The sequence below is a fragment of the Carassius auratus genome, unplaced genomic scaffold, assembly GCF_003368295.1.
Source record: "Carassius auratus strain Wakin unplaced genomic scaffold, ASM336829v1 scaf_tig00001303, whole genome shotgun sequence".
NCBI lineage: Eukaryota > Metazoa > Chordata > Actinopteri > Cypriniformes > Cyprinidae > Carassius > Carassius auratus.
Window position 1 is genome coordinate 1 of NW_020523353.1, and position 21,737 is coordinate 21,737.

The window sequence follows — 21,737 nt, forward strand, 5'->3', positions numbered from 1 at the left end:
TGAACGCAGCGCCTTAGACCGTGGCAGAAGACTGAAGTCTCTGTCTGCAGCCAAAGGATAGGTCTGTCAGAAGTGGGATTCGAACCCACGCCTCCAGGGGAGACTGCGACCTGAACGCAGCGCCTTAGACCGCTCGGCCATCCTGACACCCTTGCCTGGCTAGAGATGCCCTGTTCGAGCCACACCTGAAACCAGGGACCTAGAAGCTACTTTATCTCTGTTCGGGCCCCCTCTAGCCCACGGGCCTCGTTGGCGCAGTTAGGCAGCGCGTCAGTCTCATAATCTGAAGGTCGTGAGTTCGAGCCTCACACGGGGCAGTGGTGCTTTTTTTCTGATAACTGAGAGAGCTTAGACCAGGGGTATCAAACTAAATTCCTTTAGGGCCCGAGCCCTGTAGAGTGTTGTTCCAACCCTTCTCAAAACACAAGGCGTGTAGTTTTCAAATGAGCCCGAAGGGCATGATGGTTGGATCAGGTGTGTTCAATCAGGCTTGAATCTAAACTCTGCAGGTCTCCGGCCTTCCGGGGACTGAGTTTGACACCCGTGGCTCAGAAAGACAGAGTGAGGTTCTCTGTCCCCTTTCGTGTGGGTTTCCCTGTGTCTCCTGGGGCAAAAGGCCACAGCTCCTCTTCAGGGCAGGTGAAATGATGCTTTGTGGAAAACTGTGAGGTTCCAGGTAAATTCCCTGAATCTCATCCAGCGACATTGCGTGTAGGCCCGTGCAATCCTTTTATTTACAATGAAGTCAAAATTCTGCATTCATGCTGGCTAATGCTACACGAAGGCAGTAATGGCATCCCTCTCATATTCATGTAACACGTGGCCACGTCCTCCTGAGGTTTTGTGAAGTTTCAAAGGCCATATTGCTGCACTGGCCCGGTCCTGAAGATTTGCCTTGTACAACGTTCGGAAGATTAGACCCTTCCGATCAGAGCAGGCCACACAACTCCTTGTCCAAGCTCTCTGTTTTCTCCAGACCGGACTACTGTTACGCTCCCTTGGCGGGTCTTCCGGCACGTACTATCAAGCCTCTGCAACTGATCCAGGATGCAGCAGCGAGAGTGGTCTTCAACGAGCCAAAGAAAGCCCACGTCACACCTCTCTTCATAATTTTGCACTGGCTACCAATAGCTGTTCGCATCAGATTCAAGGTACTGATGTTTGCCTACAAGATAACCACTGGCTCTGCAGCAACATACCTAAAGTCGCTGGTTCAGAACTATGCTTGCTTTCTGCAAGTGAACGATGCCTCGTGGTGCCATCCCAAAGAGGCACAAAATCACTCTCAAGGACCTTTTCCTGGACTGTTCCCAGCTGGTGGATCTGCTTGCCTATCTCAATTCGAGCAGCGGAGGCTTTAACCATTTTCAAAAAGTGTCTAAAAACTCATCCTTGCCTTCAACGCCTGCCCAATTAATACTAGCATCTGCCTAATGCGTTGTTTTGTCAAAGTTAACGCCCTGCTGGCCCAACGTGGCAGAAGACTGAAGTCTCTGTCTGCAGCCAAAGGATAGGTCTGTCAGAAGTGGGATTCGAACCCACGCCTCCAGGGGAGACTGCGACCTGAACGCAGCGCCTTAGACCGCTCGGCCATCCTGACACCCTTGCCTGGCTAGAGATGCCCTGTTCGAGCCACACCTGAAACCAGGGACCTAGAAGCTACTTTATCTCTGTTCGGGCCCCCTCTAGCCCACGGGCCTCGTTGGCGCAGTTAGGCAGCGCGTCAGTCTCATAATCTGAAGGTCGTGAGTTCGAGCCTCACACGGGGCAGGGTGGTGCTTTTTTTCTGATAACTGAGAGAGCTTAGACCAGGGGTATCAAACTAAATTCCTTTAGGGCCCGAGCCCTGTAGAGTGTTGTTCCAACCCTTCTCAAAAACACAAGGCGTGTAGTTTTCAAATGAGCCCGAAGGGCATGATTGGTTGGATCAGGTGTGTTCAATCAGGCTTGAATCTAAACTCTGCAGGTCTCCGGCCTTCCGGGGACTGAGTTTGACACCCGTGGCTCAGAAAGACAGAGTGAGGTTCTCTGTCCCCTTTCGTGTGGGTTTCCCTGTGTCTCCTGGGGGCAAAAGGCCACAGCTCCTCTTCAGGGCAGGTGAAATGATGCTTTGTGGAAAACTGTGAGGTTCCAGGTAAATTCCCTGAATCTCATCCAGCGACATTGCGTGTAGGCCCGTGCAATCCTTTTATTTACAATGAAGTCAAAATTCTGCATTCATGCTGGCTAATGCTACACGAAGGCAGTAATGGCATCCCTCTCATATTCATGTAACACGTGGCCACGTCCTCCTGAGGTTTTGTGAAGTTTCAAAGGCCATATTGCTGCACTGGCCCGGTCCTGAAGATTTGCCTTGTACAACGTTCGGAAGATTAGACCCTTCCGATCAGAGCAGGCCACACAACTCCTTGTCCAAGCTCTCTGTTTTCTCCAGACCGGACTACTGTTACGCTCCCTTGGCGGGTCTTCCGGCACGTACTATCAAGCCTCTGCAACTGATCCAGGATGCAGCAGCGAGAGTGGTCTTCAACGAGCCAAAGAAAGCCCACGTCACACCTCTCTTCATAATTTTGCACTGGCTACCAATAGCTGTTCGCATCAGATTCAAGGTACTGATGTTTGCCTACAAGATAACCACTGGCTCTGCAGCAACATACCTAAAGTCGCTGGTTCAGAACTATGCTTGCTTTCTGCAAGTGAACGATGCCTCGTGGTGCCATCCCAAAGAGGCACAAAATCACTCTCAAGGACCTTTTCCTGGACTGTTCCCAGCTGGTGGATCTGCTTGCCTATCTCAATTCGAGCAGCGGAGGCTTTAACCATTTTCAAAAAGTGTCTAAAAACTCATCCTTGCCTTCAACGCCTGCCCAATTAATACTAGCATCTGCCTAATGCGTTGTTTTGTCAAAGTTAACGCCCTGCTGGCCCAACGTGGCAGAAGACTGAAGTCTCTGTCTGCAGCCAAAGGATAGGTCTGTCAGAAGTGGGATTCGAACCCACGCCTCCAGGGGAGACTGCGACCTGAACGCTAGCTGACGAAGGATAGTCCGACATAATTTCAGAAATGTTGAGCAATGTCGAACTGCGCAGCCAATCGCATCGAAGCGCTATGACATTTGGACCAATCGCGTCGAAGCGCCTTAACATTTCCAGCCAATCAAAAAGCGCAATTTATAACATTATCTTGACATTCGTGACATTTGACCAATCAGAGAGCAGGGGGATTTCGACGGCACGTTTCCGCGTCTCACCGCTAGGTGGAGGGGTCAGCGCTTCTAGTCAGGTGTCAATCAAGTTGCCGAACCGTGCCGAAGGTGTACGAAAGAATGACATCATCCTCAGGGGGCGTGTCAGAGGTAAAAAAGGTTAATTACTCAAGTTTGTGACCTATGACAAGGGTCATTGTCGCGTAGTTCGACATAAAAAGTGGTACGAGATTTGTCAATGGGTGAGTGTTTGTTACCTTTGCATTATAGATGTATAAAAATAAAAAATAATCGTAATCGAACATTATTAGTATCTTGGTTTAGTGTATTTGCATAAGAGAACAACACATCAGGCTTCAGAACAAACATTTACCTGGTCCCATTCATTTGAACGATGTAATGTGATGGTTGTGTTATGTTATGGCTTTCAACAGTGCAAACCAGAGTGTGTAATAATTGTTTATAGACATTTATGTAATGTTGCAGGTATTTTAAGAAATGTTCCTGTCTTGTATCTTTCTCCTCTAAATAGAGATACCAGTTGTAACATTATATATAAGATAAATGGGACTTGTGTCCTAGAAATGAATGAATGAATGAATAAATATATGAATTTAATGAAGTATTTTATGCTCTCTTAAGGGACTCACTTGTATTGTGCATTATATTTGTTATAATGCTTACAGATAGAGAAATGTCAGATGCTGTCTCGTGGCCAAACAACCTTGCTTGGAGGTGTGCTGAAATGCATGTTTTTTATTAGTATCATTAGTATATTTACTGAAAAGGTTTCTTTCTGAATTATGTATTAAGGTTTTTTTTTTTTTTTTTTTCGTCTTAAGCCTCTACTGGACCAGCACAAAGGGTGGTGGATTTTTGATTTACCAAACCAAGATTTACTGGCTCTCACATTGCTGCAGCAAAGCCAAATCTTAGTGTGGTCAGGAGACCTTCTCAGGTTGAAGACCAACCCAGCGCAGCAGTGTCTTGTGCCTCTATACCAAGCAGTACTGTCTCTGTAAGTAATGGCATAATGTATAAAGTATTCTATAAAGGCACTTTTCACGTTCCATTCTGTACGAATTATTAAACTTGTTCAATTTTTCTTTTAATACCAGAAAACCATATTTTTGTCGATGTTTCAGGGTGTGCCAGTGTTCCAGGGTCTACAAATGGTTCAAAGACTGTCAGCGGTCCATAGGATGCCACTGTTACAGCCTATTTTGCAGAGCACCAATTCACAACCAGCTCCACAAACCATGCCCAAGAGACCCTACAAGGCAAACACTTGCAGGAAGTGTGGAAAATTCAAAACCAGTGCAACGGGACATAGCCAGTACAGGGGCAAGGTGTATATACTGTCCACAGACTGAGAACATTACAAAAGAAAAGTGGTTAGAGTAAATCCGGAGAACCTTCTCCCAAATAATGTATACACTGTATATTTTTATTTATTGTTGTGTGTATATAGTTGTTTAAATATAGTTCACTATTGTTAATATTTGTGTCTAACATTATTTTATTTAACTTGCTTTTTTAATCCTATTTAACTTTTACTTTTACCTTTTTAATTTATTGTTTGAAAACTTCATTTAATATTCATTACTTTTCTGTTAGCATAATTGTAAAATAAATAAAAAAACAAATTGAGAAATGTGTTTTGATTTCTACATTTATTTTCCTTTTATTTCCCTTTTAATTTTTTTTTTTGAAAACTTATATAAATTTAATTTGTTTAATATTCATTACTGTTATGTTGGCATAATTGTAAAAAAAAAAAAAGAGAATGATTGCTTTTTTATTTGTACTTTATTAAACATTTCATCAGTACACTGCAACAATAGAACGTATTCCTATAAAAAGATAATTTGCACTTTGTCATTTGTCACAGACATTTTTAAGCATAATAATGACTATTTTTGCATCCTTTTTTAATTAAAAATGACAGATTTAAAGGTGTCTTGAATGAATGTAACCTTAAAAAAAATCTGATTTAATATCAATAGAATCACAACTAATAACATGCTTAAAATAAATATGAATACAACTACACATAATAACATGCTTAATAACAAAAATAATACAACAACTACTAAATAACTAATAATAACAAAACACATTTCCATTGGTGTATTAAAATGTAATAAAAAAATATCAAACAAGCACATATATACATTTAATTAACCTTGAAACTTCATTTATTTAAAGCAATTAACAATAAAACAAAAAGTTGTCTTTAGCTGGATTCGAACCCGGGTCGAGGGGAGCACCTGCAATAGAAAACAGTGTAATATAAATGCGCGAATTTACCGCAAGAAGAAACCGGAAGATGTATCACTGCGCGCATGCTAAGGAAGATCCGTCTTTGAACATCAAATTTCACCCTTTCTTTTCTTCATTTTTTCTTTCTCTTCTTCCCCTTCTCTTTTCTTCCTTCCCTTTCTTCCCTCTTCCCCGTCTTTGACGGACTATTGTTCCCCAGCTTGAACGCAGCGCCTTAGACCGCTCGGCCATCCTGACACCCTTGCCTGGCTAGAGATGCCCTGTTCGAGCCACACCTGAAACCAGGGACCTAGAAGCTACTTTATCTCTGTTCGGGCCCCCTCTAGCCCACGGGCCTCGTTGGCGCAGTTAGGCAGCGCGTCAGTCTCATAATCTGAAGGTCGTGAGTTCGAGCCTCACACGGGGCAGGGTGGTGCTTTTTTTCTGATAACTGAGAGAGCTTAGACCAGGGGTATCAAACTAAATTCCTTTAGGGCCCGAGCCCTGTAGAGTGTTGTTCCAACCCTTCTCAAAAACACAAGGCGTGTAGTTTTCAAATGAGCCCGAAGGGCATGATTGGTTGGATCAGGTGTGTTCAATCAGGCTTGAATCTAAACTCTGCAGGTCTCCGGCCTTCCGGGGACTGAGTTTGACACCCGTGGCTCAGAAAGACAGAGTGAGGTTCTCTGTCCCCTTTCGTGTGGGTTTCCCTGTGTCTCCTGGGGGCAAAAGGCCACAGCTCCTCTTCAGGGCAGGTGAAATGATGCTTTGTGGAAAACTGTGAGGTTCCAGGTAAATTCCCTGAATCTCATCCAGCGACATTGCGTGTAGGCCCGTGCAATCCTTTTATTTACAATGAAGTCAAAATTCTGCATTCATGCTGGCTAATGCTACACGAAGGCAGTAATGGCATCCCTCTCATATTCATGTAACACGTGGCCACGTCCTCCTGAGGTTTTGTGAAGTTTCAAAGGCCATATTGCTGCACTGGCCCGGTCCTGAAGATTTGCCTTGTACAACGTTCGGAAGATTAGACCCTTCCGATCAGAGCAGGCCACACAACTCCTTGTCCAAGCTCTCTGTTTTCTCCAGACCGGACTACTGTTACGCTCCCTTGGCGGGTCTTCCGGCACGTACTATCAAGCCTCTGCAACTGATCCAGGATGCAGCAGCGAGAGTGGTCTTCAACGAGCCAAAGAAAGCCCACGTCACACCTCTCTTCATAATTTTGCACTGGCTACCAATAGCTGTTCGCATCAGATTCAAGGTACTGATGTTTGCCTACAAGATAACCACTGGCTCTGCAGCAACATACCTAAAGTCGCTGGTTCAGAACTATGCTTGCTTTCTGCAAGTGAACGATGCCTCGTGGTGCCATCCCAAAGAGGCACAAAATCACTCTCAAGGACCTTTTCCTGGACTGTTCCCAGCTGGTGGATCTGCTTGCCTATCTCAATTCGAGCAGCGGAGGCTTTAACCATTTTCAAAAAGTGTCTAAAAACTCATCCTTGCCTTCAACGCCTGCCCAATTAATACTAGCATCTGCCTAATGCGTTGTTTTGTCAAAGTTAACGCCCTGCTGGCCCAACGTGGCAGAAGACTGAAGTCTCTGTCTGCAGCCAAAGGATAGGTCTGTCAGAAGTGGGATTCGAACCCACGCCTCCAGGGGAGACTGCGACCTGAACGCAGCGCCTTAGACCGCTCGGCCATCCTGACACCCTTGCCTGGCTAGAGATGCCCTGTTCGAGCCACACCTGAAACCAGGGACCTAGAAGCTACTTTATCTCTGTTCGGGCCCCCTCTAGCCCACGGGCCTCGTTGGCGCAGTTAGGCAGCGCGTCAGTCTCATAATCTGAAGGTCGTGAGTTCGAGCCTCACACGGGGCAGGGTGGTGCTTTTTTTCTGATAACTGAGAGAGCTTAGACCAGGGGTATCAAACTAAATTCCTTTAGGGCCCGAGCCCTGTAGAGTGTTGTTCCAACCCTTCTCAAAAACACAAGGCGTGTAGTTTTCAAATGAGCCCGAAGGGCATGATTGGTTGGATCAGGTGTGTTCAATCAGGCTTGAATCTAAACTCTGCAGGTCTCCGGCCTTCCGGGGACTGAGTTTGACACCCGTGGCTCAGAAAGACAGAGTGAGGTTCTCTGTCCCCTTTCGTGTGGGTTTCCCTGTGTCTCCTGGGGGCAAAAGGCCACAGCTCCTCTTCAGGGCAGGTGAAATGATGCTTTGTGGAAAACTGTGAGGTTCCAGGTAAATTCCCTGAATCTCATCCAGCGACATTGCGTGTAGGCCCGTGCAATCCTTTTATTTACAATGAAGTCAAAATTCTGCATTCATGCTGGCTAATGCTACACGAAGGCAGTAATGGCATCCCTCTCATATTCATGTAACACGTGGCCACGTCCTCCTGAGGTTTTGTGAAGTTTCAAAGGCCATATTGCTGCACTGGCCCGGTCCTGAAGATTTGCCTTGTACAACGTTCGGAAGATTAGACCCTTCCGATCAGAGCAGGCCACACAACTCCTTGTCCAAGCTCTCTGTTTTCTCCAGACCGGACTACTGTTACGCTCCCTTGGCGGGTCTTCCGGCACGTACTATCAAGCCTCTGCAACTGATCCAGGATGCAGCAGCGAGAGTGGTCTTCAACGAGCCAAAGAAAGCCCACGTCACACCTCTCTTCATAATTTTGCACTGGCTACCAATAGCTGTTCGCATCAGATTCAAGGTACTGATGTTTGCCTACAAGATAACCACTGGCTCTGCAGCAACATACCTAAAGTCGCTGGTTCAGAACTATGCTTGCTTTCTGCAAGTGAACGATGCCTCGTGGTGCCATCCCAAAGAGGCACAAAATCACTCTCAAGGACCTTTTCCTGGACTGTTCCCAGCTGGTGGATCTGCTTGCCTATCTCAATTCGAGCAGCGGAGGCTTTAACCATTTTCAAAAAGTGTCTAAAAACTCATCCTTGCCTTCAACGCCTGCCCAATTAATACTAGCATCTGCCTAATGCGTTGTTTTGTCAAAGTTAACGCCCTGCTGGCCCAACGTGGCAGAAGACTGAAGTCTCTGTCTGCAGCCAAAGGATAGGTCTGTCAGAAGTGGGATTCGAACCCACGCCTCCAGGGGAGACTGCGACCTGAACGCAGCGCCTTAGACCGCTCGGCCATCCTGACACCCTTGCCTGGCTAGAGATGCCCTGTTCGAGCCACACCTGAAACCAGGGACCTAGAAGCTACTTTATCTCTGTTCGGGCCCCCTCTAGCCCACGGGCCTCGTTGGCGCAGTTAGGCAGCGCGTCAGTCTCATAATCTGAAGGTCGTGAGTTCGAGCCTCACACGGGGCAGGGTGGTGCTTTTTTTCTGATAACTGAGAGAGCTTAGACCAGGGGTATCAAACTAAATTCCTTTAGGGCCCGAGCCCTGTAGAGTGTTGTTCCAACCCTTCTCAAAAACACAAGGCGTGTAGTTTTCAAATGAGCCCGAAGGGCATGATTGGTTGGATCAGGTGTGTTCAATCAGGCTTGAATCTAAACTCTGCAGGTCTCCGGCCTTCCGGGGACTGAGTTTGACACCCGTGGCTCAGAAAGACAGAGTGAGGTTCTCTGTCCCCTTTCGTGTGGGTTTCCCTGTGTCTCCTGGGGGCAAAAGGCCACAGCTCCTCTTCAGGGCAGGTGAAATGATGCTTTGTGGAAAACTGTGAGGTTCCAGGTAAATTCCCTGAATCTCATCCAGCGACATTGCGTGTAGGCCCGTGCAATCCTTTTATTTACAATGAAGTCAAAATTCTGCATTCATGCTGGCTAATGCTACACGAAGGCAGTAATGGCATCCCTCTCATATTCATGTAACACGTGGCCACGTCCTCCTGAGGTTTTGTGAAGTTTCAAAGGCCATATTGCTGCACTGGCCCGGTCCTGAAGATTTGCCTTGTACAACGTTCGGAAGATTAGACCCTTCCGATCAGAGCAGGCCACACAACTCCTTGTCCAAGCTCTCTGTTTTCTCCAGACCGGACTACTGTTACGCTCCCTTGGCGGGTCTTCCGGCACGTACTATCAAGCCTCTGCAACTGATCCAGGATGCAGCAGCGAGAGTGGTCTTCAACGAGCCAAAGAAAGCCCACGTCACACCTCTCTTCATAATTTTGCACTGGCTACCAATAGCTGTTCGCATCAGATTCAAGGTACTGATGTTTGCCTACAAGATAACCACTGGCTCTGCAGCAACATACCTAAAGTCGCTGGTTCAGAACTATGCTTGCTTTCTGCAAGTGAACGATGCCTCGTGGTGCCATCCCAAAGAGGCACAAAATCACTCTCAAGGACCTTTTCCTGGACTGTTCCCAGCTGGTGGATCTGCTTGCCTATCTCAATTCGAGCAGCGGAGGCTTTAACCATTTTCAAAAAGTGTCTAAAAACTCATCCTTGCCTTCAACGCCTGCCCAATTAATACTAGCATCTGCCTAATGCGTTGTTTTGTCAAAGTTAACGCCCTGCTGGCCCAACGTGGCAGAAGACTGAAGTCTCTGTCTGCAGCCAAAGGATAGGTCTGTCAGAAGTGGGATTCGAACCCACGCCTCCAGGGGAGACTGCGACCTGAACGCAGCGCCTTAGACCGCTCGGCCATCCTGACACCCTTGCCTGGCTAGAGATGCCCTGTTCGAGCCACACCTGAAACCAGGGACCTAGAAGCTACTTTATCTCTGTTCGGGCCCCCTCTAGCCCACGGGCCTCGTTGGCGCAGTTAGGCAGCGCGTCAGTCTCATAATCTGAAGGTCGTGAGTTCGAGCCTCACACGGGGCAGGGTGGTGCTTTTTTTCTGATAACTGAGAGAGCTTAGACCAGGGGTATCAAACTAAATTCCTTTAGGGCCCGAGCCCTGTAGAGTGTTGTTCCAACCCTTCTCAAAAACACAAGGCGTGTAGTTTTCAAATGAGCCCGAAGGGCATGATTGGTTGGATCAGGTGTGTTCAATCAGGCTTGAATCTAAACTCTGCAGGTCTCCGGCCTTCCGGGGACTGAGTTTGACACCCGTGGCTCAGAAAGACAGAGTGAGGTTCTCTGTCCCCTTTCGTGTGGGTTTCCCTGTGTCTCCTGGGGGCAAAAGGCCACAGCTCCTCTTCAGGGCAGGTGAAATGATGCTTTGTGGAAAACTGTGAGGTTCCAGGTAAATTCCCTGAATCTCATCCAGCGACATTGCGTGTAGGCCCGTGCAATCCTTTTATTTACAATGAAGTCAAAATTCTGCATTCATGCTGGCTAATGCTACACGAAGGCAGTAATGGCATCCCTCTCATATTCATGTAACACGTGGCCACGTCCTCCTGAGGTTTTGTGAAGTTTCAAAGGCCATATTGCTGCACTGGCCCGGTCCTGAAGATTTGCCTTGTACAACGTTCGGAAGATTAGACCCTTCCGATCAGAGCAGGCCACACAACTCCTTGTCCAAGCTCTCTGTTTTCTCCAGACCGGACTACTGTTACGCTCCCTTGGCGGGTCTTCCGGCACGTACTATCAAGCCTCTGCAACTGATCCAGGATGCAGCAGCGAGAGTGGTCTTCAACGAGCCAAAGAAAGCCCACGTCACACCTCTCTTCATAATTTTGCACTGGCTACCAATAGCTGTTCGCATCAGATTCAAGGTACTGATGTTTGCCTACAAGATAACCACTGGCTCTGCAGCAACATACCTAAAGTCGCTGGTTCAGAACTATGCTTGCTTTCTGCAAGTGAACGATGCCTCGTGGTGCCATCCCAAAGAGGCACAAAATCACTCTCAAGGACCTTTTCCTGGACTGTTCCCAGCTGGTGGATCTGCTTGCCTATCTCAATTCGAGCAGCGGAGGCTTTAACCATTTTCAAAAAGTGTCTAAAAACTCATCCTTGCCTTCAACGCCTGCCCAATTAATACTAGCATCTGCCTAATGCGTTGTTTTGTCAAAGTTAACGCCCTGCTGGCCCAACGTGGCAGAAGACTGAAGTCTCTGTCTGCAGCCAAAGGATAGGTCTGTCAGAAGTGGGATTCGAACCCACGCCTCCAGGGGAGACTGCGACCTGAACGCAGCGCCTTAGACCGCTCGGCCATCCTGACACCCTTGCCTGGCTAGAGATGCCCTGTTCGAGCCACACCTGAAACCAGGGACCTAGAAGCTACTTTATCTCTGTTCGGGCCCCCTCTAGCCCACGGGCCTCGTTGGCGCAGTTAGGCAGCGCGTCAGTCTCATAATCTGAAGGTCGTGAGTTCGAGCCTCACACGGGGCAGGGTGGTGCTTTTTTTCTGATAACTGAGAGAGCTTAGACCAGGGGTATCAAACTAAATTCCTTTAGGGCCCGAGCCCTGTAGAGTGTTGTTCCAACCCTTCTCAAAAACACAAGGCGTGTAGTTTTCAAATGAGCCTGAAGGGCATGATTGGTTGGATCAGGTGTGTTCAATCAGGCTTGAATCTAAACTCTGCAGGTCTCCGGCCTTCCGGGGACTGAGTTTGACACCCGTGGCTCAGAAAGACAGAGTGAGGTTCTCTGTCCCCTTTCGTGTGGGTTTCCCTGTGTCTCCTGGGGGCAAAAGGCCACAGCTCCTCTTCAGGGCAGGTGAAATGATGCTTTGTGGAAAACTGTGAGGTTCCAGGTAAATTCCCTGAATCTCATCCAGCGACATTGCGTGTAGGCCCGTGCAATCCTTTTATTTACAATGAAGTCAAAATTCTGCATTCATGCTGGCTAATGCTACACGAAGGCAGTAATGGCATCCCTCTCATATTCATGTAACACGTGGCCACGTCCTCCTGAGGTTTTGTGAAGTTTCAAAGGCCATATTGCTGCACTGGCCCGGTCCTGAAGATTTGCCTTGTACAACGTTCGGAAGATTAGACCCTTCCGATCAGAGCAGGCCACACAACTCCTTGTCCAAGCTCTCTGTTTTCTCCAGACCGGACTACTGTTACGCTCCCTTGGCGGGTCTTCCGGCACGTACTATCAAGCCTCTGCAACTGATCCAGGATGCAGCAGCGAGAGTGGTCTTCAACGAGCCAAAGAAAGCCCACGTCACACCTCTCTTCATAATTTTGCACTGGCTACCAATAGCTGTTCGCATCAGATTCAAGGTACTGATGTTTGCCTACAAGATAACCACTGGCTCTGCAGCAACATACCTAAAGTCGCTGGTTCAGAACTATGCTTGCTTTCTGCAAGTGAACGATGCCTCGTGGTGCCATCCCAAAGAGGCACAAAATCACTCTCAAGGACCTTTTCCTGGACTGTTCCCAGCTGGTGGATCTGCTTGCCTATCTCAATTCGAGCAGCGGAGGCTTTAACCATTTTCAAAAAGTGTCTAAAAACTCATCCTTGCCTTCAACGCCTGCCCAATTAATACTAGCATCTGCCTAATGCGTTGTTTTGTCAAAGTTAACGCCCTGCTGGCCCAACGTGGCAGAAGACTGAAGTCTCTGTCTGCAGCCAAAGGATAGGTCTGTCAGAAGTGGGATTCGAACCCACGCCTCCAGGGGAGACTGCGACCTGAACGCAGCGCCTTAGACCGCTCGGCCATCCTGACACCCTTGCCTGGCTAGAGATGCCCTGTTCGAGCCACACCTGAAACCAGGGACCTAGAAGCTACTTTATCTCTGTTCGGGCCCCCTCTAGCCCACGGGCCTCGTTGGCGCAGTTAGGCAGCGCGTCAGTCTCATAATCTGAAGGTCGTGAGTTCGAGCCTCACACGGGGCAGGGTGGTGCTTTTTTTCTGATAACTGAGAGAGCTTAGACCAGGGGTATCAAACTAAATTCCTTTAGGGCCCGAGCCCTGTAGAGTGTTGTTCCAACCCTTCTCCAAAACACAAGGCGTGTAGTTTTCAAATGAGCCCGAAGGGCATGATTGGTTGGATCAGGTGTGTTCAATCAGGCTTGAATCTAAACTCTGCAGGTCTCCGGCCTTCCGGGGACTGAGTTTGACACCCGTGGCTCAGAAAGACAGAGTGAGGTTCTCTGTCCCCTTTCGTGTGGGTTTCCCTGTGTCTCCTGGGGGCAAAAGGCCACAGCTCCTCTTCAGGGCAGGTGAAATGATGCTTTGTGGAAAACTGTGAGGTTCCAGGTAAATTCCCTGAATCTCATCCAGCGACATTGCGTGTAGGCCCGTGCAATCCTTTTATTTACAATGAAGTCAAAATTCTGCATTCATGCTGGCTAATGCTACACGAAGGCAGTAATAGCATCCCTCTCATATTCATGTAACACGTGGCCACGTCCTCCTGAGGTTTTGTGAAGTTTCAAAGGCCATATTGCTGCACTGGCCCGGTCCTGAAGATTTGCCTTGTACAACGTTCGGAAGATTAGACCCTTCCGATCAGAGCAGGCCACACAACTCCTTGTCCAAGCTCTCTGTTTTCTCCAGACCGGACTACTGTTACGCTCCCTTGGCGGGTCTTCCGGCACGTACTATCAAGCCTCTGCAACTGATCCAGGATGCAGCAGCGAGAGTGGTCTTCAACGAGCCAAAGAAAGCCCACGTCACACCTCTCTTCATAATTTTGCACTGGCTACCAATAGCTGTTCGCATCAGATTCAAGGTACTGATGTTTGCCTACAAGATAACCACTGGCTCTGCAGCAACATACCTAAAGTCGCTGGTTCAGAACTATGCTTGCTTTCTGCAAGTGAACGATGCCTCGTGGTGCCATCCCAAAGAGGCACAAAATCACTCTCAAGGACCTTTTCCTGGACTGTTCCCAGCTGGTGGATCTGCTTGCCTATCTCAATTCGAGCAGCGGAGGCTTTAACCATTTTCAAAAAGTGTCTAAAAACTCATCCTTGCCTTCAACGCCTGCCCAATTAATACTAGCATCTGCCTAATGCGTTGTTTTGTCAAAGTTAACGCCCTGCTGGCCCAACGTGGCAGAAGACTGAAGTCTCTGTCTGCAGCCAAAGGATAGGTCTGTCAGAAGTGGGATTCGAACCCACGCCTCCAGGGGAGACTGCGACCTGAACGCAGCGCCTTAGACCGCTCGGCCATCCTGACACCCTTGCCTGGCTAGAGATGCCCTGTTCGAGCCACACCTGAAACCAGGGACCTAGAAGCTACTTTATCTCTGTTCGGGCCCCCTCTAGCCCACGGGCCTCGTTGGCGCAGTTAGGCAGCGCGTCAGTCTCATAATCTGAAGGTCGTGAGTTCGAGCCTCACACGGGGCAGGGTGGTGCTTTTTTTCTGATAACTGAGAGAGCTTAGACCAGGGGTATCAAACTAAATTCCTTTAGGGCCCGAGCCCTGTAGAGTGTTGTTCCAACCCTTCTCCAAAACACAAGGCGTGTAGTTTTCAAATGAGCCTGAAGGGCATGATTGGTTGGATCAGGTGTGTTCAATCAGGCTTGAATCTAAACTCTGCAGGTCTCCGGCCTTCCGGGGACTGAGTTTGACACCCGTGGCTCAGAAAGACAGAGTGAGGTTCTCTGTCCCCTTTCGTGTGGGTTTCCCTGTGTCTCCTGGGGGCAAAAGGCCACAGCTCCTCTTCAGGGCAGGTGAAATGATGCTTTGTGGAAAACTGTGAGGTTCCAGGTAAATTCCCTGAATCTCATCCAGCGACATTGCGTGTAGGCCCGTGCAATCCTTTTATTTACAATGAAGTCAAAATTCTGCATTCATGCTGGCTAATGCTACACGAAGGCAGTAATGGCATCCCTCTCATATTCATGTAACACGTGGCCACGTCCTCCTGAGGTTTTGTGAAGTTTCAAAGGCCATATTGCTGCACTGGCCCGGTCCTGAAGATTTGCCTTGTACAACGTTCGGAAGATTAGACCCTTCCGATCAGAGCAGGCCACACAACTCCTTGTCCAAGCTCTCTGTTTTCTCCAGACCGGACTACTGTTACGCTCCCTTGGCGGGTCTTCCGGCACGTACTATCAAGCCTCTGCAACTGATCCAGGATGCAGCAGCGAGAGTGGTCTTCAACGAGCCAAAGAAAGCCCACGTCACACCTCTCTTCATAATTTTGCACTGGCTACCAATAGCTGTTCGCATCAGATTCAAGGTACTGATGTTTGCCTACAAGATAACCACTGGCTCTGCAGCAACATACCTAAAGTCGCTGGTTCAGAACTATGCTTGCTTTCTGCAAGTGAACGATGCCTCGTGGTGCCATCCCAAAGAGGCACAAAATCACTCTCAAGGACCTTTTCCTGGACTGTTCCCAGCTGGTGGATCTGCTTGCCTATCTCAATTCGAGCAGCGGAGGCTTTAACCATTTTCAAAAAGTGTCTAAAAACTCATCCTTGCCTTCAACGCCTGCCCAATTAATACTAGCATCTGCCTAATGCGTTGTTTTGTCAAAGTTAACGCCCTGCTGGCCCAACGTGGCAGAAGACTGAAGTCTCTGTCTGCAGCCAAAGGATAGGTCTGTCAGAAGTGGGATTCGAACCCACGCCTCCAGGGGAGACTGCGACCTGAACGCAGCGCCTTAGACCGCTCGGCCATCCTGACACCCTTGCCTGGCTAGAGATGCCCTGTTCGAGCCACACCTGAAACCAGGGACCTAGAAGCTACTTTATCTCTGTTCGGGCCCCCTCTAGCCCACGGGCCTCGTTGGCGCAGTTAGGCAGCGCGTCAGTCTCATAATCTGAAGGTCGTGAGTTCGAGCCTCACACGGGGCAGGGTGGTGCTTTTTTTCTGATAACTGAGAGAGCTTAGACCAGGGGTATCAAACTAAATTCCTTTAGGGCCCGAGCCCTGTAGAGTGTTGTTCCAACCCTTCTCAAAAACACAAGGCGTGTAGTTTTCAAATGAGCCTGAAGGGCATGATTGGTTGGATCAGGTGTGTTCAATCAGGCTTGAATCTAAACTCTGCAGGTCTCCGGCCTTCCGGGGACTGAGTTTGACACCCGTGGCTCAGAAAGACAGAGTGAGGTTCTCTGTCCCCTTTCGTGTGGGTTTCCCTGTGTCTCCTGGGGGCAAAAGGCCACAGCTCCTCTTCAGGGCAGGTGAAATGATGCTTTGTGGAAAACTGTGAGGTTCCAGGTAAATTCCCTGAATCTCATCCAGCGACATTGCGTGTAGGCCCGTGCAATCCTTTTATTTACAATGAAGTCAAAATTCTGCATTCATGCTGGCTAATGCTACACGAAGGCAGTAATGGCATCCCTCTCATATTCATGTAACACGTGGCCACGTCCTCCTGAGGTTTTGTGAAGTTTCAAAGGCCATATTGCTGCACTGGCCCGGTCCTGAAGATTTGCCTTGTACAACGTTCGGAAGATTAGACCCTTCCGATCAGAGCAGGCCACACAACTCCTTGTCCAAGCTCTCTGTTTTCTCCAGACCGGACTACTGTTACGCTCCCTTGGCGGGTCTTCCGGCACGTACTATCAAGCCTCTGCAACTGATCCAGGATGCAGCAGCGAGAGTGGTCTTCAACGAGCCAAAGAAAGCCCACGTCACACCTCTCTTCATAATTTTGCACTGGCTACCAATAGCTGTTCGCATCAGATTCAAGGTACTGATGTTTGCCTACAAGATAACCACTGGCTCTGCAGCAACATACCTAAAGTCGCTGGTTCAGAACTATGCTTGCTTTCTGCAAGTGAACGATGCCTCGTGGTGCCATCCCAAAGAGGCACAAAATCACTCTCAAGGACCTTTTCCTGGACTGTTCCCAGCTGGTGGATCTGCTTGCCTATCTCAATTCGAGCAGCGGAGGCTTTAACCATTTTCAAAAAGTGTCTAAAAACTCATCCTTGCCTTCAACGCCTGCCCAATTAATACTAGCATCTGCCTAATGCGTTGTTTTGTCAAAGTTAACGCCCTGCTGGCCCAACGTGGCAGAAGACTGAAGTCTCTGTCTGCAGCCAAAGGATAGGTCTGTCAGAAGTGGGATTCGAACCCACGCCTCCAGGGGAGACTGCGACCTGAACGCAGCGCCTTAGACCGCTCGGCCATCCTGACACCCTTGCCTGGCTAGAGATGCCCTGTTCGAGCCACACCTGAAACCAGGGACCTAGAAGCTACTTTATCTCTGTTCGGGCCCCCTCTAGCCCACGGGCCTCGTTGGCGCAGTTAGGCAGCGCGTCAGTCTCATAATCTGAAGGTCGTGAGTTCGAGCCTCACACGGGGCAGGGTGGTGCTTTTTTTCTGATAACTGAGAGAGCTTAGACCAGGGGTATCAAACTAAATTCCTTTAGGGCCCGAGCCCTGTAGAGTGTTGTTCCAACCCTTCTCAAAAACACAAGGCGTGTAGTTTTCAAATGAGCCCTGAAGGGCATGATTGGTTGGATCAGGTGTGTTCAATCAGGCTTGAATCTAAACTCTGCAGGTCTCCGGCCTTCCGGGGACTGAGTTTGACACCCGTGGCTCAGAAAGACAGAGTGAGGTTCTCTGTCCCCTTTCGTGTGGGTTTCCCTGTGTCTCCTGGGGGCAAAAGGCCACAGCTCCTCTTCAGGGCAGGTGAAATGATGCTTTGTGGAAAACTGTGAGGTTCCAGGTAAATTCCCTGAATCTCATCCAGCGACATTGCGTGTAGGCCCGTGCAATCCTTTTATTTACAATGAAGTCAAAATTCTGCATTCATGCTGGCTAATGCTACACGAAGGCAGTAATGGCATCCCTCTCATATTCATGTAACACGTGGCCACGTCCTCCTGAGGTTTTGTGAAGTTTCAAAGGCCATATTGCTGCACTGGCCCGGTCCTGAAGATTTGCCTTGTACAACGTTCGGAAGATTAGACCCTTCCGATCAGAGCAGGCCACACAACTCCTTGTCCAAGCTCTCTGTTTTCTCCAGACCGGACTACTGTTACGCTCCCTTGGCGGGTCTTCCGGCACGTACTATCAAGCCTCTGCAACTGATCCAGGATGCAGCAGCGAGAGTGGTCTTCAACGAGCCAAAGAAAGCCCACGTCACACCTCTCTTCATAATTTTGCACTGGCTACCAATAGCTGTTCGCATCAGATTCAAGGTACTGATGTTTGCCTACAAGATAACCACTGGCTCTGCAGCAACATACCTAAAGTCGCTGGTTCAGAACTATGCTTGCTTTCTGCAAGTGAACGATGCCTCGTGGTGCCATCCCAAAGAGGCACAAAATCACTCTCAAGGACCTTTTCCTGGACTGTTCCCAGCTGGTGGATCTGCTTGCCTATCTCAATTCGAGCAGCGGAGGCTTTAACCATTTTCAAAAAGTGTCTAAAAACTCATCCTTGCCTTCAACGCCTGCCCAATTAATACTAGCATCTGCCTAATGCGTTGTTTTGTCAAAGTTAACGCCCTGCTGGCCCAACGTGGCAGAAGACTGAAGTCTCTGTCTGCAGCCAAAGGATAGGTCTGTCAGAAGTGGGATTCGAACCCACGCCTCCAGGGGAGACTGCGACCTGAACGCAGCGCCTTAGACCGCTCGGCCATCCTGACACCCTTGCCTGGCTAGAGATGCCCTGTTCGAGCCACACCTGAAACCAGGGACCTAGAAGCTACTTTATCTCTGTTCGGGCCCCCTCTAGCCCACGGGCCTCGTTGGCGCAGTTAGGCAGCGCGTCAGTCTCATAATCTGAAGGTCGTGAGTTCGAGCCTCACACGGGGCAGGGTGGTGCTTTTTTTCTGATAACTGAGAGAGCTTAGACCAGGGGTATCAAACTAAATTCCTTTAGGGCCCGAGCCCTGTAGAGTGTTGTTCCAACCCTTCTCAAAAACACAAGGCGTGTAGTTTTCAAATGAGCCTGAAGGGCATGATTGGTTGGATCAGGTGTGTTCAATCAGGCTTGAATCTAAACTCTGCAGGTCTCCGGCCTTCCGGGGACTGAGTTTGACACCCGTGGCTCAGAAAGACAGAGTGAGGTTCTCTGTCCCCTTTCGTGTGGGTTTCCCTGTGTCTCCTGGGGGCAAAAGGCCACAGCTCCTCTTCAGGGCAGGTGAAATGATGCTTTGTGGAAAACTGTGAGGTTCCAGGTAAATTCCCTGAATCTCATCCAGCGACATTGCGTGTAGGCCCGTGCAATCCTTTTATTTACAATGAAGTCAAAATTCTGCATTCATGCTGGCTAATGCTACACGAAGGCAGTAATGGCATCCCTCTCATATTCATGTAACACGTGGCCACGTCCTCCTGAGGTTTTGTGAAGTTTCAAAGGCCATATTGCTGCACTGGCCCGGTCCTGAAGATTTGCCTTGTACAACGTTCGGAAGATTAGACCCTTCCGATCAGAGCAGGCCACACAACTCCTTGTCCAAGCTCTCTGTTTTCTCCAGACCGGACTACTGTTACGCTCCCTTGGCGGGTCTTCCGGCACGTACTATCAAGCCTCTGCAACTGATCCAGGATGCAGCAGCGAGAGTGGTCTTCAACGAGCCAAAGAAAGCCCACGTCACACCTCTCTTCATAATTTTGCACTGGCTACCAATAGCTGTTCGCATCAGATTCAAGGTACTGATGTTTGCCTACAAGATAACCACTGGCTCTGCAGCAACATACCTAAAGTCGCTGGTTCAGAACTATGCTTGCTTTCTGCAAGTGAACGATGCCTCGTGGTGCCATCCCAAAGAGGCACAAAATCACTCTCAAGGACCTTTTCCTGGACTGTTCCCAGCTGGTGGATCTGCTTGCCTATCTCAATTCGAGCAGCGGAGGCTTTAACCATTTTCAAAAAGTGTCTAAAAACTCATCCTTGCCTTCAACGCCTGCCCAATTAATACTAGCATCTGCCTAATGCGTTGTTTTGTCAAAGTTAACGCCCTGCTGGCCCAACGTGGCAGAAGACTGAAGTCTCTGTCTGCAGCCAAAGGATAGGTCTGTCAGAAGTGGGATTCGAACCCACGCCTCCAGGGGAGACTGCGACCTGAACGCAGCGCCTTAGACCGCTCGGCCATCCTGACACCCTTGCCTGGCTAGAGATGCCCTGTTCGAGCCACACCTGAAACCAGGGACCTAGAAGCTACTTTATCTCTGTTCGGGCCCCCTCTAGCCCACGGGCCTCGTTGGCGCAGTTAGGCAGCGCGTCAGTCTCATAATCTGAAGGTCGTGAGTTCGAGCCTCACACGGGGCAGGGTGGTGCTTTTTTTCTGATAACTGAGAGAGCTTAGACCAGGGGTATCAAACTAAATTCCTTTAGGGCCCGAGCCCTGTAGAGTGTTGTTCCAACCCTTCTCAAAAACACAAGGCGTGTAGTTTTCAAATGAGCCTGAAGGGCATGATTGGTTGGATCAGGTGTGTTCAATCAGGCTTGAATCTAAACTCTGCAGGTCTCCGGCCTTCCGGGGACTGAGTTTGACACCCGTGGCTCAGAAAGACAGAGTGAGGTTCTCTGTCCCCTTTCGTGTGGGTTTCCCTGTGTCTCCTGGGGGCAAAAGGCCACAGCTCCTCTTCAGGGCAGGTGAAATGATGCTTTGTGGAAAACTGTGAGGTTCCAGGTAAATTCCCTGAATCTCATCCAGCGACATTGCGTGTAGGCCCGTGCAATCCTTTTATTTACAATGAAGTCAAAATTCTGCATTCATGCTGGCTAATGCTACACGAAGGCAGTAATAGCATCCCTCTCATATTCATGTAACACGTGGCCACGTCCTCCTGAGGTTTTGTGAAGTTTCAAAGGCCATATTGCTGCACTGGCCCGGTCCTGAAGATTTGCCTTGTACAACGTTCGGAAGATTAGACCCTTCCGATCAGAGCAGGCCACACAACTCCTTGTCCAAGCTCTCTGTTTTCTCCAGACCGGACTACTGTTACGCTCCCTTGGCGGGTCTTCCGGCACGTACTATCAAGCCTCTGCAACTGATCCAGGATGCAGCAGCGAGAGTGGTCTTCAACGAGCCAAAGAAAGCCCACGTCACACCTCTCTTCATAATTTTTGCACTGGCTACCAATAGCTGTTTCGCATCAGATTCAAGGTACTGATGTTTGCCTACAAGATAACCACTGGCTCTGCAGCAACATACCTAAAGTCCGCTGGTTCAGAACTATGCTTGCTTTCTGCAACGTGAAGCGATGCCTCGTGGTGCCATCATCCAAAGAGGCACAAAATCACTCTCAAGGACCTTTTCCTGGCACTGTTCCCCAGCTGGTGGATCTGCTTGCCTATTCTCAATTCGAGCAGGCAGGGAGGCTTTAACCATTTCAAAAAGTGTCTAAAAACTCATCCTTGCCTTCAACGCCTGCCCAATTAATACTAGCATCTGCCTAATGCGTTGTTTGTCAAAGTTAACGCCCTGCTGGCCCCAACGGCAGAAGACTGAAGTCTCTGTCTGCAGCCAAAGGATAGGTCTGTCAGAAGTGGGATTCGAACCCCACGCCTCCAGGGGAGACTGCA

At 49.0% G+C, this 21,737-nt stretch overlaps 25 non-coding genes across 25 annotated transcripts; 13 read left to right on the forward strand and 12 right to left on the reverse strand.

Moving 5' to 3' along the window:
- Nucleotides 1–64: 64 nt before the first annotated feature.
- Nucleotides 65–147, reverse strand: trnal-cag (transfer RNA leucine (anticodon CAG)). The gene has a single exon. It is a non-coding gene; the product is annotated as a tRNA-Leu (tRNA).
- Nucleotides 148–243: 96 nt separating this feature from the next.
- On the forward strand, nucleotides 244–317 carry trnam-cau (transfer RNA methionine (anticodon CAU)). The gene has a single exon. It is a non-coding gene; the product is annotated as a tRNA-Met (tRNA).
- A 1,200-nt stretch (nucleotides 318–1,517) lies between these two features.
- trnal-cag (transfer RNA leucine (anticodon CAG)) lies at nucleotides 1,518–1,600 on the reverse strand. Its single transcript has one exon. It is a non-coding gene; the product is annotated as a tRNA-Leu (tRNA).
- Nucleotides 1,601–1,696: 96 nt separating this feature from the next.
- trnam-cau (transfer RNA methionine (anticodon CAU)) lies at nucleotides 1,697–1,770 on the forward strand. Its single transcript has one exon. It is a non-coding gene; the product is annotated as a tRNA-Met (tRNA).
- A 4,052-nt stretch (nucleotides 1,771–5,822) lies between these two features.
- On the forward strand, nucleotides 5,823–5,896 carry trnam-cau (transfer RNA methionine (anticodon CAU)). The gene has a single exon. It is a non-coding gene; the product is annotated as a tRNA-Met (tRNA).
- Nucleotides 5,897–7,101: 1,205 nt separating this feature from the next.
- On the reverse strand, nucleotides 7,102–7,184 carry trnal-cag (transfer RNA leucine (anticodon CAG)). The gene has a single exon. It is a non-coding gene; the product is annotated as a tRNA-Leu (tRNA).
- Nucleotides 7,185–7,280: 96 nt separating this feature from the next.
- trnam-cau (transfer RNA methionine (anticodon CAU)) lies at nucleotides 7,281–7,354 on the forward strand. The gene has a single exon. It is a non-coding gene; the product is annotated as a tRNA-Met (tRNA).
- Nucleotides 7,355–8,559: 1,205 nt separating this feature from the next.
- trnal-cag (transfer RNA leucine (anticodon CAG)) lies at nucleotides 8,560–8,642 on the reverse strand. Its single transcript has one exon. It is a non-coding gene; the product is annotated as a tRNA-Leu (tRNA).
- A 96-nt stretch (nucleotides 8,643–8,738) lies between these two features.
- trnam-cau (transfer RNA methionine (anticodon CAU)) lies at nucleotides 8,739–8,812 on the forward strand. Its single transcript has one exon. It is a non-coding gene; the product is annotated as a tRNA-Met (tRNA).
- A 1,205-nt stretch (nucleotides 8,813–10,017) lies between these two features.
- Nucleotides 10,018–10,100, reverse strand: trnal-cag (transfer RNA leucine (anticodon CAG)). The gene has a single exon. It is a non-coding gene; the product is annotated as a tRNA-Leu (tRNA).
- A 96-nt stretch (nucleotides 10,101–10,196) lies between these two features.
- trnam-cau (transfer RNA methionine (anticodon CAU)) lies at nucleotides 10,197–10,270 on the forward strand. The gene has a single exon. It is a non-coding gene; the product is annotated as a tRNA-Met (tRNA).
- A 1,205-nt stretch (nucleotides 10,271–11,475) lies between these two features.
- Nucleotides 11,476–11,558, reverse strand: trnal-cag (transfer RNA leucine (anticodon CAG)). Its single transcript has one exon. It is a non-coding gene; the product is annotated as a tRNA-Leu (tRNA).
- Nucleotides 11,559–11,654: 96 nt separating this feature from the next.
- trnam-cau (transfer RNA methionine (anticodon CAU)) lies at nucleotides 11,655–11,728 on the forward strand. Its single transcript has one exon. It is a non-coding gene; the product is annotated as a tRNA-Met (tRNA).
- Nucleotides 11,729–12,933: 1,205 nt separating this feature from the next.
- trnal-cag (transfer RNA leucine (anticodon CAG)) lies at nucleotides 12,934–13,016 on the reverse strand. Its single transcript has one exon. It is a non-coding gene; the product is annotated as a tRNA-Leu (tRNA).
- Nucleotides 13,017–13,112: 96 nt separating this feature from the next.
- On the forward strand, nucleotides 13,113–13,186 carry trnam-cau (transfer RNA methionine (anticodon CAU)). Its single transcript has one exon. It is a non-coding gene; the product is annotated as a tRNA-Met (tRNA).
- A 1,205-nt stretch (nucleotides 13,187–14,391) lies between these two features.
- On the reverse strand, nucleotides 14,392–14,474 carry trnal-cag (transfer RNA leucine (anticodon CAG)). Its single transcript has one exon. It is a non-coding gene; the product is annotated as a tRNA-Leu (tRNA).
- A 96-nt stretch (nucleotides 14,475–14,570) lies between these two features.
- trnam-cau (transfer RNA methionine (anticodon CAU)) lies at nucleotides 14,571–14,644 on the forward strand. Its single transcript has one exon. It is a non-coding gene; the product is annotated as a tRNA-Met (tRNA).
- A 1,205-nt stretch (nucleotides 14,645–15,849) lies between these two features.
- Nucleotides 15,850–15,932, reverse strand: trnal-cag (transfer RNA leucine (anticodon CAG)). The gene has a single exon. It is a non-coding gene; the product is annotated as a tRNA-Leu (tRNA).
- A 96-nt stretch (nucleotides 15,933–16,028) lies between these two features.
- trnam-cau (transfer RNA methionine (anticodon CAU)) lies at nucleotides 16,029–16,102 on the forward strand. The gene has a single exon. It is a non-coding gene; the product is annotated as a tRNA-Met (tRNA).
- A 1,205-nt stretch (nucleotides 16,103–17,307) lies between these two features.
- On the reverse strand, nucleotides 17,308–17,390 carry trnal-cag (transfer RNA leucine (anticodon CAG)). Its single transcript has one exon. It is a non-coding gene; the product is annotated as a tRNA-Leu (tRNA).
- Nucleotides 17,391–17,486: 96 nt separating this feature from the next.
- On the forward strand, nucleotides 17,487–17,560 carry trnam-cau (transfer RNA methionine (anticodon CAU)). The gene has a single exon. It is a non-coding gene; the product is annotated as a tRNA-Met (tRNA).
- Nucleotides 17,561–18,766: 1,206 nt separating this feature from the next.
- trnal-cag (transfer RNA leucine (anticodon CAG)) lies at nucleotides 18,767–18,849 on the reverse strand. The gene has a single exon. It is a non-coding gene; the product is annotated as a tRNA-Leu (tRNA).
- Nucleotides 18,850–18,945: 96 nt separating this feature from the next.
- trnam-cau (transfer RNA methionine (anticodon CAU)) lies at nucleotides 18,946–19,019 on the forward strand. Its single transcript has one exon. It is a non-coding gene; the product is annotated as a tRNA-Met (tRNA).
- Nucleotides 19,020–20,224: 1,205 nt separating this feature from the next.
- Nucleotides 20,225–20,307, reverse strand: trnal-cag (transfer RNA leucine (anticodon CAG)). Its single transcript has one exon. It is a non-coding gene; the product is annotated as a tRNA-Leu (tRNA).
- A 96-nt stretch (nucleotides 20,308–20,403) lies between these two features.
- Nucleotides 20,404–20,477, forward strand: trnam-cau (transfer RNA methionine (anticodon CAU)). The gene has a single exon. It is a non-coding gene; the product is annotated as a tRNA-Met (tRNA).
- The last annotated feature ends 1,260 nt before the right edge of the window (nucleotides 20,478–21,737 follow it).